The sequence below is a fragment of the Equus przewalskii genome, chromosome 1, assembly GCF_037783145.1.
Source record: "Equus przewalskii isolate Varuska chromosome 1, EquPr2, whole genome shotgun sequence".
NCBI lineage: Eukaryota > Metazoa > Chordata > Mammalia > Perissodactyla > Equidae > Equus > Equus przewalskii.
In genome coordinates, this window is record NC_091831.1 from 35,605,683 (window position 1) to 35,620,109 (window position 14,427).

General features: G+C 44.3%; 1 protein-coding gene across 6 annotated transcripts in view; it reads left to right on the top strand.

The window, feature by feature from the left end:
- MYOF (myoferlin) overlaps positions 1-14,427 on the top strand; it is a 152,946-nt gene that overhangs the window by 23,457 nt on the left and 115,062 nt on the right. For 2 of the 6 annotated variants that reach the window (XM_070609500.1, XM_070609511.1), the window contains exon 1: positions 3,924-4,469. The exons of the other annotated variants lie outside the window; for them this stretch is intronic. The gene's annotated coding sequence lies outside the window, so the exon portion shown is untranslated. Of the gene's footprint in view, positions 1-3,923; positions 4,470-14,427 lie in introns of those variants that run through there. 6 annotated transcript variants of the gene reach the window in all.

The window sequence follows — 14,427 nt, forward strand, 5'->3', positions numbered from 1 at the left end:
TATTATCTTACTATTGTTTGTTTTGTTGAAGGAATGCATCTTTAGTAACATTTTATAATACTTCCAATATAATTGTGCTTTAATTCCATGCCCCCCCCCCCACTTCTAAGCCAATATCAGACGTGGTTAATCAATCACAGTGCTTTCCCCAAAACTTCTGTATTCCTAAGAGGCTGTAAACACTAAGACACCTTTAGTCTATCCAATTTGGTACTTATGGTGAAACCTATTTACACTTCTGAAACGTCTTTGTTAACTGCATATAGTCACTTCCTAACTCTGGTGGTTTATTGGACACAAGCAAAGTTGCTTCTTCTGATTATGTGTCACCCATATACATCTCATTCAAGTTCTGCTTCCAGCCCCACTTCCATTTTAATGTCTTATTGGCCTTTTAAACCCAACAGGTCTAAACCAGATTCCTTATCTTACTGCCTCTACCAGTTTCAAATGGGGAAGGGTCATGATGGCGCCCATGGTGGCACCAAGGGTTGTCCCCTGGGTAAAGCTGGGGGGGCTTCTCAAACAGGTTTCCATGAGACAGAATGACCTCGGTAAATTCACCCCAGACCTTGATCTGAACTTTGGCCTTATAGATTCAGAATGCAGTCTTAGGTCGCTGATTCAAACTAATCAAGCTCACAAGAATCCAGTACCTAAAACTAGGTTACTTACTTTCTATTTTCTGGTGGGAGGGCATTTCTACTCTCTGATCAATGAATTCTCCTTCATCTCATACCCCACGGGAAGCCAAAATACTCTGTATTCTTGATTGTAAGTGTGCTATTAAATTAATAACAAGTTTGAGGTGGAGGTAAGAAGTCTGAGTTTAAATGCCCATATCAATTGTAAGAAGCATCCTAGTGTTTAGTAATGTCAATACATTAAAAAATATGTCTCAGGCACGTTTGGTAAAATCAGAAGGCTGCAACAAGAGCAATAAATTAGAATGAATTAGTTGAGGAAGGGTGACCGTATGCCCTGATTTGCTTGGGATGGTCCTGGATTATTGCCCCAGCACAATGATTACTAATGCCCCTTTTGCTGTCAACAGTGGCTTGATTTGGACAGAAAATCAGATGGTCTCCCTAGTCACTGGGGGCTTCTGCTTAATGGCATCAGACCAAGAGAGCCTGGACAGACATCTACCCTTTGGACAGTGCTTTCATGGCTGCCGCCCATGCTCACCTTTGGTGAGATCGCTTTTTCCGTGTTCCATTGCTGACCAGTGCCCCTTGTGACTGATGGGGTTTTTCCTTAAGCTATACAAATACGTTCCAGCAGGTTCTGGTCCCACTCTCTTGGTCTGAAAACCATTCTAGCTTTTTAAGATTATGTTGCATACTTCAGCTTTGAATCAGTTGTATGATTATCTTTCTAGCCCCCACTCCAACTCGCGGACTTTCCATATTTCAAAGTTGTGGGGAAGTGGGTGATCCAGCCTTACTGTAGCCTCCTATGTGTTGCTAATAATACTCCCTTCTCTCCGTTGCTCTCCTCTTTCTGCAAATGGTACCACTGTTTATATTCCAGACCAGCCCTCTCCAAAGAAATGTAGTGCAGGCCAAATATGTAATTTAAAATTTTCCAGTAGCTACATTAAAAAACAAAAAGAAACAGGTGAAATTAACTTCAGGAAATACTTTAACTCAGTGTATCCAACGTATTATCATTTCAATATATAGTCAGTATTTTAAAAATCATTGAGACATTTTACATGCATTTTTTTCTTTACTAAGTCTGAAATCTGTGTGTTTCACACTTAGAGCACGTCTCAATCCAGACTAGCCACATTTTGAGTGCTCCCTAGCCACATGTGGCTGGTGGCCACCATATTGGATAGCAAAGTTCCAGACCAGTGGGCTCAAAACCTCACATCTCTCTGGATCGTCTCCCTTTTATATCCTACCCAATCTGTTGACAAATCTTACTTTTTCTTCCTATCCATTGTGTGTGCTATGTGTTTCTTAATCATGGCCTCAGCCACCAGCCTGGTTCAGGCCTTTATCACTTTGTGCCTCATCTATTTAACATGGTGACAAAGCCTGGCAGGCTGGCCTGGGAGCTCTCATCTTTGTTTCACACAAAGTCCTTGCTTTCCTGAAGGTAACATGCTTGAGGGAGAGTAAGAAAACAAACAAATACATGAAGAAATATATAACATATCGGGCGCTAAGGAGTGCTAAAAGCTAAGAAGGAAACTGTTATAGACCATGAAGAAAAATACGTAAAGCAGAGTGAAAGGATAGAGTGTGATTGACAGTGGAGTGGGGAAAGATCCTGTTTTATATGAGGTGGTGATAAGGTGACAGTTGAGCAGAGACCTAAATAAAGTGAAGGAATAAGCCATGCAGCTTTCTGTGGGGAAAGAATATTGCAGGCAGAGAGAACAGCAAGTGCAAAGGCCCTGAGGCAGGAGTGTATTTGGGGTGTTGGAGAAACACTGAGGAGGCCATTAAGGCTGGAGCACAAAGAACAGGAGGGGCTGGAGTGAGGGACAGAGATGAGATCAGTGCAGCCATAGCATGCATGGCTTTGTGAGCACCAGCTTTAGATCTCATTCCTGGTAGAATCGGGGTCCATTAAAGGGTTTTGGGTATGATCTGACATATTTTAAAAAGATCAGACTTTCTGTGTGGAGACTGGATGGAGGGACCAGTTAGGAAGCAGGGAAAACAATACTGGGAGACCATTACGTATTTATTTTATGCCTGTTGAGAACACTCGAGGCCCTTGTATGACAGCAGTAATGGGGAGAGGACAGATCCTCACCCTGAGGCTGGCCTTGGTTCTTATTTTGGGCGTTTGGCAAGCATTTCTGGAGGTAGAGTTGTCTTTCCAATGTGCAGTCTTTCTGATCCTGGGCATTTTTCTTTCTAATTTTGAACAAGGAAAATATGATGGATCCTGTTATAAGAGGGTCCTTGCAGTTAGGGGCTCCTTGCACCTTACTGAGATGTGTTACTCTGGGTGTTCTTGTGAGCAGGCCGTGACTCTGGCATTATGATGACAGGGGGATTTTCAGGCCTAGCAGAAAAATGTAAATTCCCGGCAAAGGATGAAGCTGGTCTTCATTACTCTTTCAACATCTCCCTCTCCTCCTTTTGGGAGGTCTTCCTCCCCCTGACTTCTCCCAAGCACCCCATGTCCTTATTTATGTTCCAGGGCTCCCACCGGGGGCCCACTTGGGTCTGCTCCCTGAGCCATACCTGTACCGTCTACCAGTTCTTTTCCCCAACAAAACTCATCTGTCCTGTGTCTCAGTCCTGCAAGGTCCTGCTGGTGGAAAGAAACTTTCTGAGAAACTGATCGGAATAATAGGGTAACAGCTGCTGATAGTTTACTGTGTTAATGTCCCAGGAACATTGATCTGGGGACCGAGGCCACTGGTGACTTATCTGAAAGAGTGGAAAAAGAGTATTTTAGGCCCTGTGGCGGGGCCATTGGGGGAGGCCTTTTGAGTTGGGAGATTACTTCTCTGTCCTCCAAATCTCGCTGCATGGTTGTTTGCTGTCTTCCAGTGAAAGGCCGACCCTGAACCTGCTTTGGAATGCACAGCACGTGTGATAGGGCCCCTGTGTTGCCTGTGCTCTTACTGTACAAAGCTGCATGCTTCTCCACCATCAGCCAGGAATTGTGACCTTTGCCTTTATTTCCACCAACTAAACAAGGCGTAGAACTTGGTCAAGTTACCTGTACACTGCAGGAAAAAAAACAAACAAAAAAAGTAACCCATCTGGGAATAAGCTGTATGTTTGTCCAAAATATTTGTGTACTTTGGCGGCAAATTTTCTTGTTAGGCCTTCGAGGATCAGCTCACGGCTCAGTGTGGGAACGTTTCCCTCACCTGGAAGCCCAGGGTGGGGGCAGAGGATTCTTCTACCAGCTTAAGGAATGTCTTGCCTGTTGACTTTCCCGTTGCCATGGAGACTGGCCGTGCAAATACAGCTCTTGGCATCTGCTGCCCAGGGAGGGGGCCTGTCAGCAAACAATGCCAGCTGCCCGGGTTGGCCTGTGCGCCCGTGCCCACACCCACAGCGGACCGCCCTGGGCCAGTCCAAGCATGCAGGGCACTGGCGCGGGAACTACATGCCTCCTCAGGGGCCGGGAGCGGGCTGCGCCACTCAGTGAGGACTCTGTCCTTCCTCACTTTAGGGTCGTCCACGCAGCCATCCAGATTGAGTGAGGGTGAGAGAAGAGCCAGAGGAGCCTCTTGGTCATGTGAGGAAAATGAAATGATATTTTTAGCCAAAATGTCAGAGTGGGAGGATTTTCCCAGCAGCTGAAGAATGAAAAATTCCCTTGCAGAGAGGCAATCTGGCTATCAGTTTGTGAGGGTTTTGAGAGTGCCAAGGGCTATACCCAGTCCTTTGAATGCATTCTCCCACTTAATCCTCACAGACACCGTATGAGGCACGTCCTGTTTTTCCTCAGAGAGGTTTAGTCATCTGCTCAAGGTCACACAGGAGGTATGTATATGTCAGCATTTATATCCAGGCCTGTACTCTTGACTTTTATGTTATACTGAAAACCTCTGACCACCTATAGGAACCAAAATGCAGGTGGAATGGTTGATTATCTTTTGGCTAAAATGGAAGTAATTTTTCTTTCTAATTTTGCAATAAAATTAAGAATACGCATTATCAGAGTGTGGGTAGCTCCTCCCTAGGTAAAAATTTAAGCAGACATTTTTATGCTATTGAACAGTAAGTCGTTTATGCTCATGATCGCCAATGGACAACATAAGTTTGGAGAGTATATCTCATCTCACGTGATCTTCACAATGACCTTGAGAAGTGGAAATGAAGCTTGAAGTTCAGAGGGGTTGAACCTGGGCCTCTGATCCCTTGGCATTGTGGCCCTGCTGTCACTCTACTTGAGTGCCTAAGGAGCCTGGAAATGTAGGAATGAAGGATGTTTACAAGTTTTCAGATGTAGGCGTGTGGGAGTGTGCACATATGCCCGTGTGTGTGTGCCAGGGAAGAAAAAGAGATGCCCATTAGGGCTTTTGCATGGCTGTTCCTCTGCATGGAATGAATGCTCTTTCTTTCCAACTGCAGTAGATGTAAAATCTTCTCATTCAACCTCAGCATCTCTGACCACACGACCTAGAGCAGCGCCCGCCCTTGCTCTCCATCTCATTGCCCTGTTGTATTTCCTCTGAGCTGTGTTGTTAGGGAGCTTGTATGGGTGCCGGAATGGTCGGGGGAGTCCATCTGGACATGTGGACTTTCAGGCTGGGTTTTAGATAAGTACTCAAAGACATGTGCTGGTCTGCACATCTGCTTTATCTAGCTCAGCATTCACCACCACCTGAAACGTTCTTAGCTATTTGTCTGTTCATTTGCTCTTCTCCTACTAGTCAGGAAGTTCCACATCTATCTTGTTCAACACTTTAACACCATCACTTAGCACAGTGCCAGCACATAATAAAGAGATTCTCAATAAATGTTTGCTGAATGAGTGAATGAACAAGTGAATTTATGTTACTAATATATGGATGAAATTCAATACTTCTAAAGCACCTTGCACCTGACAGTTAGCCCACTGGTAATGGGCCATTTATGTGGAATCTGTCCAGCTCAGCTCTATGGAACAGCTTTCCAGTTCCACCTTGGGTCTAAGCTGCAAAGGAGTCAGAACGCAAAGGGGTCAGATCAGAAGGGAAACAAATGCCTGACCCAGAGCTCATGCCTTTTTGTAGGGAGTTGCAGAGCTCACAGCTGGGCTCGCAGGAAGGCACTAGAGCATCGTGTTCAAAGCTGAGATTCTAGAGCCAGACCGAGGCTGCTTAGAGACCCAGCTCCACTGATTACCAGTGAGTGACCTCGCGCAGGGTACTTAACCCCCGAGGCCTCAGACTTCTCGTCCTTAAAGGGACTATAGTTTGGAAGTTCCACTCATGCTAAGATGACGTATCACCTGACACAACTAAAAGGAGGTAAAATATATGTAACACTGATTTCAGATATGGGACATCCGCAGCACAGGACAGCCATGCCTGAGAGGAGGGAGATAAACAGGATGAGCCCTTGTGAGTGCCAGCTCACCGCCTGGAGAGCACTGGCAGGCTGCAGTGAGGGCCAGGGAAGTTGGGCAGGTCCTGGTTGTCTCCAGATTGAGGAAGTGCATGTAGGAGTCGAGAGATGCGAAGGTGCCTAGAGGACTGAGAGGAGAGAGCTACACACACACAGAGAAAGCTCTAGAGATTTGCAGAGGGTTCCTCTCCACTCTTCAGTTGAGTACTGGTCAGTGGGGAAACTGTGAGGCAGAGAAAAACAACAACCTGAAAGGAGCAGAAGAACAGTCCTTGGAAGGCACACAGAGCTGGGAACAGTAACGCGCCCACCAGCCAGCCGGGAAAACCTTGTAATTCACAGAGCCTTGGGGAGAGCACACAGAAGGATTGTACCTCAGTAACGCGGAGAAAAACAGCTGTCTTATTAGTAGATGATATTAGTAGACACGGACAATGAAGCAGGTGTTTTAATTATATTCCATAGGCTCAGGGAGGTAGAGGAATGCTTGAGGATGTGAAGTAGAGACATGGAAGGTATAAAAAAGATCCAAATTGAACTTCTAGAGATGCAAATTACAATGTCTGAGATAAGATGACTATAATTATCACTCCAAGAGTTTTCATTTCTAGTATTCTTATTTTTCCCCTTCGTATGTGTGTCCTTGTGCATTCAAAACCAGCGTCACACATACCCCCACACAAATGTGGAGCAAAGTTAACAACATCATCTGGATATAAATCACTGTGCCAGGCAGCTGTTTTGCTGCAGCCTGAGTAAGAAAGGAAATGCTAAGACCTAACAATATACCTAGGAGGACATGTCCCCAGGTTCTTGCATAAGAGGTGGTGTGGGCAGGCGGTCAGCTGTATGATCACGAGATTAGTGTGGGTTTTGACTCCTACTGATTGGGTGACTCTTGGCAAGTTTGTTCATTTTTATAATGGGGCTGTATTACTTCCTCAATAAATGGTAGATATGAGGGCAAATTTAATATAATTAAGGAAAAATGGATTCCATTTCCTGACAAACAACATAATAGCCAATATCTCTTGTGGGCTTGACAGGTGCCAGGCATTGTGCTAATTCTATTCCACACGTAATTGCATTTAATCTTTATAATGCCTCTGATTCAGACAGGCTTATCCCCAATTTACAGATGAGAAAAGTGTGGCTCAGAGAGGGTCCCCAAATTGCTTCAAGTCACTTAGCTCTTTAAGTGGAAGCACATGGATTTAACCTAGCTGTGTTAAAATCTTCTTACCCAGGGCCCTGATCTTCCAAGGTTTATTCCCTGCATGTGTGTGTGTGTGTGTGTGTGTGTGTGTGTGATGCTGTCCTCTCATTTTCACATTCTGGCCTTCAACCTTTAATCCAAACACACACACATACATACACACACACACACACACTGTGATACTAGGGGCTATCGAATTAGAAAAAGGAAAGTACAGGCTTGGGTTGTGAAATATTCTAACTCTCTGGCAAAAGATGTTTTAAGTTAGAGAAAACAGAAAGACTGGTTTGGAATGAAATTAATTTGGTGGGACAAAGTGTGATATCGCTTATGATAAATTTTCATTTCCTGGGACACAAAAGACCTTGACTTCAAGCTTTTATTATTTTTATCTCTTCGAGTGATGAGACTCACTGCTGACATTGCCAAGTGTAAACACGACAGTGGGGTGTATTTAGGTGGTCCCCACGCCTGTCCCTTCTCCCCCGTGTGCTTGTTGGGGAGGGAGGGACGGCCCATGGTTGAGGCAGGTTTTCTAAACGGTGTAGATTCTCATGGTCTGTGAAAATCTCAACCGGAAGCAGATGTTACTGTGGAACAGGCTTCTCAGTTCTGATTTCTTTTTAGCCCCATGTTTTCAATGGAGTGGCAAAACTATGAAGAGATCAAAACTGGTTAGGGCTGGCTGTCTCCAGATGCCTGGAGAAGCTCAGCCCCACTGTTGGGAGGCCAGTTAAGTAGCTGCTGCAGTCCTGCTGGCATCTGTTAAGATCTTGTGAGTAAAAGTGGGCCACACCCTGGAGAAAGACACCTAGGGAGACTGAAAGAGAAAAGCATTTCATAATGACAAGAACTGTAATTACCTTCTAATTGCACTTGGAGGGCTTCTCTTAGGAGAGTAAGCTTTATAAACTGTAAGCCATTCGCAAGGTCACTGGACTATTTTCAATGATGTATCAGTTAACTTACTCATTCAACGAATGTTTACTAATGCCTACTGTGTGTCAGACACTGCTCTGGGCACTGAGGTGCTCTGTGCCTTTCATGGGGTTTCCATCTGAGTGGAGGGAACAGACAGTAAACAAATAAATCCACATATAGTATATCAGACGGTGATAAATATGGTGAAGGAAAATAAAGCAGGAGAAAAGGGAAGAAAATGACAGGGTGAGGGTGAGGGAGTGTGTGTGTGTATGTGCGCTTGCGTACGCCCACGTGGGTGCTGCTTTACATAGGGTTTTGGTATAGGGATTTGTTTTGGGGTCTGTTTTATAATGAAACATCTTATGAAACCAATGGCTTTACAACCTTCATTCAGTTTCCACTATATTTGCTTTTATGAGAATTCAGTTACAGCTGAAGTTACTTCTGGTCTAATCTTGAAAATAAAAATTGTTTCCCACATAGATTGGTGATATATAATATATAGCCTTGAGGGTGGGGAGGGAGCTGTTTGATGTACGTAAGAGAAAGGACTGGTTTTAGGACATTGCACAGTGATTGTAGAGAAGTGGATGTGGGTAGTTACCAAGGGTTCTTATCTGTTCATTCTTGCCCGCCCACCCAGACCCCTGCCTAGGTAAACCTGTCTTCCTGTGACAGGCTGCACCTGAATTCAGAGCAGTTTTCCCTTCAACTACTGGCCTGGAGTCACGTCCTCGTCCTCCTATGCTTTTTTTAGATTCCTCTTTCTAGAGTAATGTCTGAAAGAACATAGAAGGTGATTGTTAAGCACTTACCACATCCTCCCTTTAATCCTTGCAACAATTCTGTTAGAGAGGAGCTATCATTATCCTCATTTTACAGATGAGGAAACTGAGGCTCAGAGAAGTTCAACAACCTGGACACAGCGTGTAGGACAAGGATGAGTCCGAATTAGCCAGCTCTGCCTAGCTCCAAGTTGTTCATCACTACGTTATATTGTCCGCCTTACTTTGTAAGATCCAAGTCCTTGATGAATGAATAGTAATGAGAACTACTGCCTTGATTCTACTGGACGAGGGGATTAGACAGGCATGGAGCCTGGGAACCCTGCTAAACCATCCGAGCAGGCAAGCACAGATTCAGATCCCTGAGGGCTGCATGAACAGGAAAATTGGTCAGGTGCGAGTAGCAAAAAGACAGGATACAGTCATCTATTTAAGAAATAGTCATTGAGCATCTTCTGCATGCCAGGCATTAGGTTAATTAACCTGCCCCTTGCAGCGACAAAGTAACTGACTCTGGCCTCCGTGCCTTCCTGATTGGGAAGGCTTTGCTGGGGAGACCTGGGCTTCCACTCAGCTCTTTCTCTTATTAAAGTGACACCATTTGCAGCAGCAGGGGCAGAAGGATTGGGAGGGACTGGCAAAAAGGAAGTTGTTGCTGGCCCTGAATCCTGCAAATCCTGCCACAGTCTCCAGGCTAGCTCAGTGATTCCAAAACCCAGGAATGGAATTTGTTAAACGTATAGGGGCTCAGCCTCACCCCGGGGGGCTTGTACATAGCCAGGTTTGGGAACCACTGTGTGGACCTGCATTTCTACGTTTTCTAAAACACCTGCCTCCTTGTGATGCGGATAAAAGCCTCAAGCCTCTCTGACAGTCCTGGTCTGGAGTACGGAGGGGATGCCATGGGAAGGGCACAGGTAACCAGAACTGCTGAGTAGATTTTCATGGAGTTTGGCTTACTATGTTGTTCTGTTAAATAACTGGATTTCTACGCCCGTTTCTCAAATGCGAAGCTATATTATGATGTTAGATGCACTTACTTGTAAAAAACGACACAAGTCCCCATGACCCCAGATCCGGCTTTGCCAGCTGCCTTCCCTACCCCAAGCCCTCCACCCACCCCTCCACCTACTTTGGCTCCCATTGACAACCGCTGTTCTGGACCATTGTTTCTCAAACTTCCTGAGTATAAGAATGAACTAAAGGAAAAGTCTGACTCAGGATTCAGGGAATCTGGAACCGCCCTGGTGACTGTGCTGCAGGGATGGCTGGGGAACAATCACATTCAGAGGAGCGGTTTATGAGCTAATCCAGAGGGTGAGGGTGGGCCAGTGGGAGACTCAGGAGGGATCCCCACTGGTGAGTGGATGGGAGACCCCAGTGTGGGGGGCTGCCATTTGAGGGGTTCTTGCTTACCAAGGGCTTCCTGTGTTAGGTTCCATTGCCGTGGCTGCCTCTGCCTCTCCTACCCATCGGGTTGGAAACAAGGGGCATGCATGGCTCTCCTGCCTTTTGCCTGGGGGCAGGGGGCGTGGGGCTTGACAGATCCTGACCCAGGGGAGGGAGAAGCGTGGGGAAGGGCTCAGCCAAGGAACCCCACAGGCCACACGGGCCTGGCTAAAATGGCAGAGCTCAGCTGACTGAGAGCCCAGTGCTTCAAAGGGTGAGCACGTAATGGTCCTTTCAGGTTTTCTACAGGGGATCTGGGAGCAGCTTGGAGAAGTATTTGTCCCCAGCCCCGTTGGGGATTGTGACTTCCCCTCAGAAGAAGTTGAGATGTGCCGAAGTCTCTAGGGACAGAAACAGGGCAACACGTGATTTACTTTCCAGGCTCCAACGTATTTTTCCTTTCCTTCATGAGGGAATTTCCAGTAAACCCTTCTCCAGTGATCCATGCGGGCTGTGTCCTGCCTTACAGAACAGCTCCATATGGTCAAGCTCCCTGATTAAGAACTCAGCCAGCAGGGCCCTTACTCACCACAGTGGCATGCAGCCGTTACCATTGGCGTCAAGGCTATGCTAACGGGGGAGAACATTTTCCATTTCTCTTTTTTAAACACACTAGACTGTTTGAATAAAAGAGAAACAATTGAAGAAGTTCTTAACCAACACTTGCATGCTGAGTTGACTAATTTACAATTAAACTCTTTTGTTCCCCCAATCATAACCTCTAATTTTCAAGTAGTTGCACCCACTGCTTAGAATTAGTTCAGTGTTGCGTAAAGACCCAACTCAAAACTGGATGGACATCCCTGGGCTGAAAGGAATACGAGCAGGACTGGCTTTCTTCGTTTCCGAATACATCTGCAGTTTATTAATTCTACACGTAAAGCTGGAGAGCCAAAAGGCCTTGTGATTCTTTCACTATAAAGTTTCCTTTTGAGCTGTCATCCATCTGTTTCAGTGTGGGGTGGGGTCCATGGGGGAGACTCTTATTTTTCCATGAAAATACAGGGCAAAACATCCCCATTACTTTCACTGTGACATTTTAGCATATTTATAGCATTAGTAATATGAAGGAAAAAGAGTTTTTGGTTTAGTGTCATCTCCTTTAAAGGAGATTGGCTTGCGGTCCCACTGAACTGTTCTTATCCCTTGTGTGGGAGGCCAAGTCATCCTTTCCCAGCCTCTCACAGTGTTTTGTATCCAAGCAATGTCATAGAAAATAGGCCAGGCCAGCTGGGCGTGCCTTCGGAGTCCTGTAGAGCTCAGGCTTGCCCCTAGGGGATGTTTTCTTCAATTACAGTGAAAGCTCTTAGAAGTTGTAACTGCATTTTTCTTCAACTCAGTCTAGCTGTTAAAAATATTTTGGGGATTAAAATCTTCCCAGGCTTTCATCTAAACACGCCGCCTTTACTTCAGAAAAAAGAAATTCAAGTTTTCTTTTAATTCCCCTCCCTACATACACACAAGCATCAGAATTTTATGATGAAAAAGCAAATCTTAAGAAACAGGACTAAAGGTTTTTGAAAGAAGGAATTGGAAGGAATTGAAGTTAGAACTTATAATTGACTTCTTTTATTTTATTCCTTTCCTGGTCCGTTGTCTGTTATTACCCTCTCACACCCTGTTATGGGGAAGGGAAACCAGCAAATATTGGTTGAGTCAGAATGGAATTGTAAAACCACTCAGGGCATAAAAGGGCCCGCCCATGGGCTTTGTGTTTTAAGCATGCCTGTTCTCTCCAGTTGCCACAAGTCCCACCACTGTCTATTGTCTTACATATTACCCATTGTATTCCACATTTCTGTTATTGGCCTGACCTTTCCTCCTGACACCCTGTGTGAATTTAAGTTTGACTCACGACATTATAGGCCAATGCCTTTGAAAGCAGGAATCTTACCTAGTATTTTGGATTGTCAATCATGGGTATATTCTGGGATTTTTTTTTCCTGAATCAATGAACAAGGACTTTAACAGAGGAGAAAAGAAAGATTTAACATGGGATTGTTTCCTAAATAGATAGATGTAGAAAGCATCATATATGCAAGCCTAGTAGCAGACTTTAGAGCTGAAAAGGGTCTGAGAAATTATTTACTTCAGTCCACTCATTTGCAGATAGTGAAGTGGGCTCAGAGAGTTGAGTGACTTAGCCAAGGCCTCAAAGGAAGTTGGGACACAGAGTTAGGGCCACAATAGGAATTGTCTAACCCAGTGGTTCTCAACCTGGGGCGATCTTGCCCAGCAGGGGACAATTGGCAAGCTATAGAAATGCTAGCGGATAGGGCCAGGGATGCTGCTGAATATCTGACAAGGCACAGGACAGCCCCCCAAACAAAGAATTGTCCAGTTCAAAATGTCAGTAGTGCCAAAGTTGATAAGTGCTCGTCCAACCCCAGGCCAGCCCTCTTTCGACGCTGGTATTGTCCTGGCATGCTGTACTTTTTATTTTGTTCCAAGAATTATTTATTGCTGATAGAGTCAGGTCATCTCGATTTTAGCAAAAGCAAATCAATTCATGTTTGAGTGTGCAATGTTATTATTTTAATCATTAGGTTAGGTTATGAATCATGGAACTGTGAGGAATAAAATCCAGTGCGTTTCCACATTTTCAAGGCAAGTACCTCATTAGACATTTAATACCAGTCAGATGACTTTTAAATCTGTAGTTTTCACATTTTGTTCTTCTTAAAAACTCAATAGCCAGCCCCTTGGCTTACAGTCTTATTTGTAAAACATGGAAAGAAGTTCTCCTCAGGCTCACACATATGGGGCTGAGCGAGATGTGGAAGAGGTTTTACCAGGGATTCTCTCCTCGTATGGGAGCTTTACTTGTTTCATCTGGTGGAGATGGAGTCATGTGAAGACTCTTGTCCTCAATATGTCAGAGGAATAAAAATCCAAGTGAGGAGAAAACATACTCATGTGAAAAAAACCTAACAAACATACTGAGTGAACATGTCTGAAAAATTACTCTGTCAAGGTCCCATCAATTCTCAGCATTGACTGAGAGATCAAAAAGTTCACTCTTATCCCGCAGGGGGCAGAATTTTTCTTTTCCGTTGCCAATAAATGACTCTACTTGTGATATTAGAAGAGATGAGAATCCATCATGGTGGTTGAAAGTCTTATGCAGTGTTCTGTTCAAGAAGGTGTACTCTTCCAAGAAACCATGTGCCCATGGTTCAGATCATTGGGTAAATTGGGTGAAATGGTGCTGTAGCAATTTTCTGGTCTTATGCAGTATAATATGTCTATTCACAGGAGATGAAGTCACTTACTAATATTGTCGAGTCATTGGATCTATGTGATTGGGTGACAGACCCTAGATCTGTGTAGAATCTAGTCCTATTTCTGAGATTTGAATGGGGGAGGAGAAAATGGATGTATGTCAGTTCAAAAATGATGTACCCATGTTGACATCAACTTTCACTTTCTGATTTTTAAAGAAAATGTTCTACATTTTGATATAATTGATATTTCTCCACAAGATGAACTTCCTGATTATTCTTTTTGCCTGAAAGCCCAGAGTTATGTTTTATGCACAACTACTGTTTCTTTACTACAAGTTTTTTGATATAAGGGATCTCTTCTATCACACTGAGGACTTGGTGCTTACTTTTCTATTTTTATGCTAACGATATTCCGTGTTATCATCTCTCCTGTTTATTAGTATAAGTTGCTGCAAATGTGGGCAAGGTATAAGTAAATAACATTTAAATGTTCTTACCATTTCTCTTTTCCTTTATCAGTATCCACACGGAAGGCACACCCCTGTGCTCTCTTTGCTTTTTGATTACATTTCACAAAGGGAACTCTTTCAATTCACTCATTCTTATATCCATGTTGCATGTTATAACCCCCACTTCACTGACTATATCCTGTGGGTTACATTTTTATATTGACTAACTCCCTAGAGATGTGTGTTCCATACATTTTTTTGATCATGTACCCTAACTATAAAAATGTTTTCCATATTCATTCTCAATATATGTAGACATTTAGTTTTTTCTTCATTCACTAA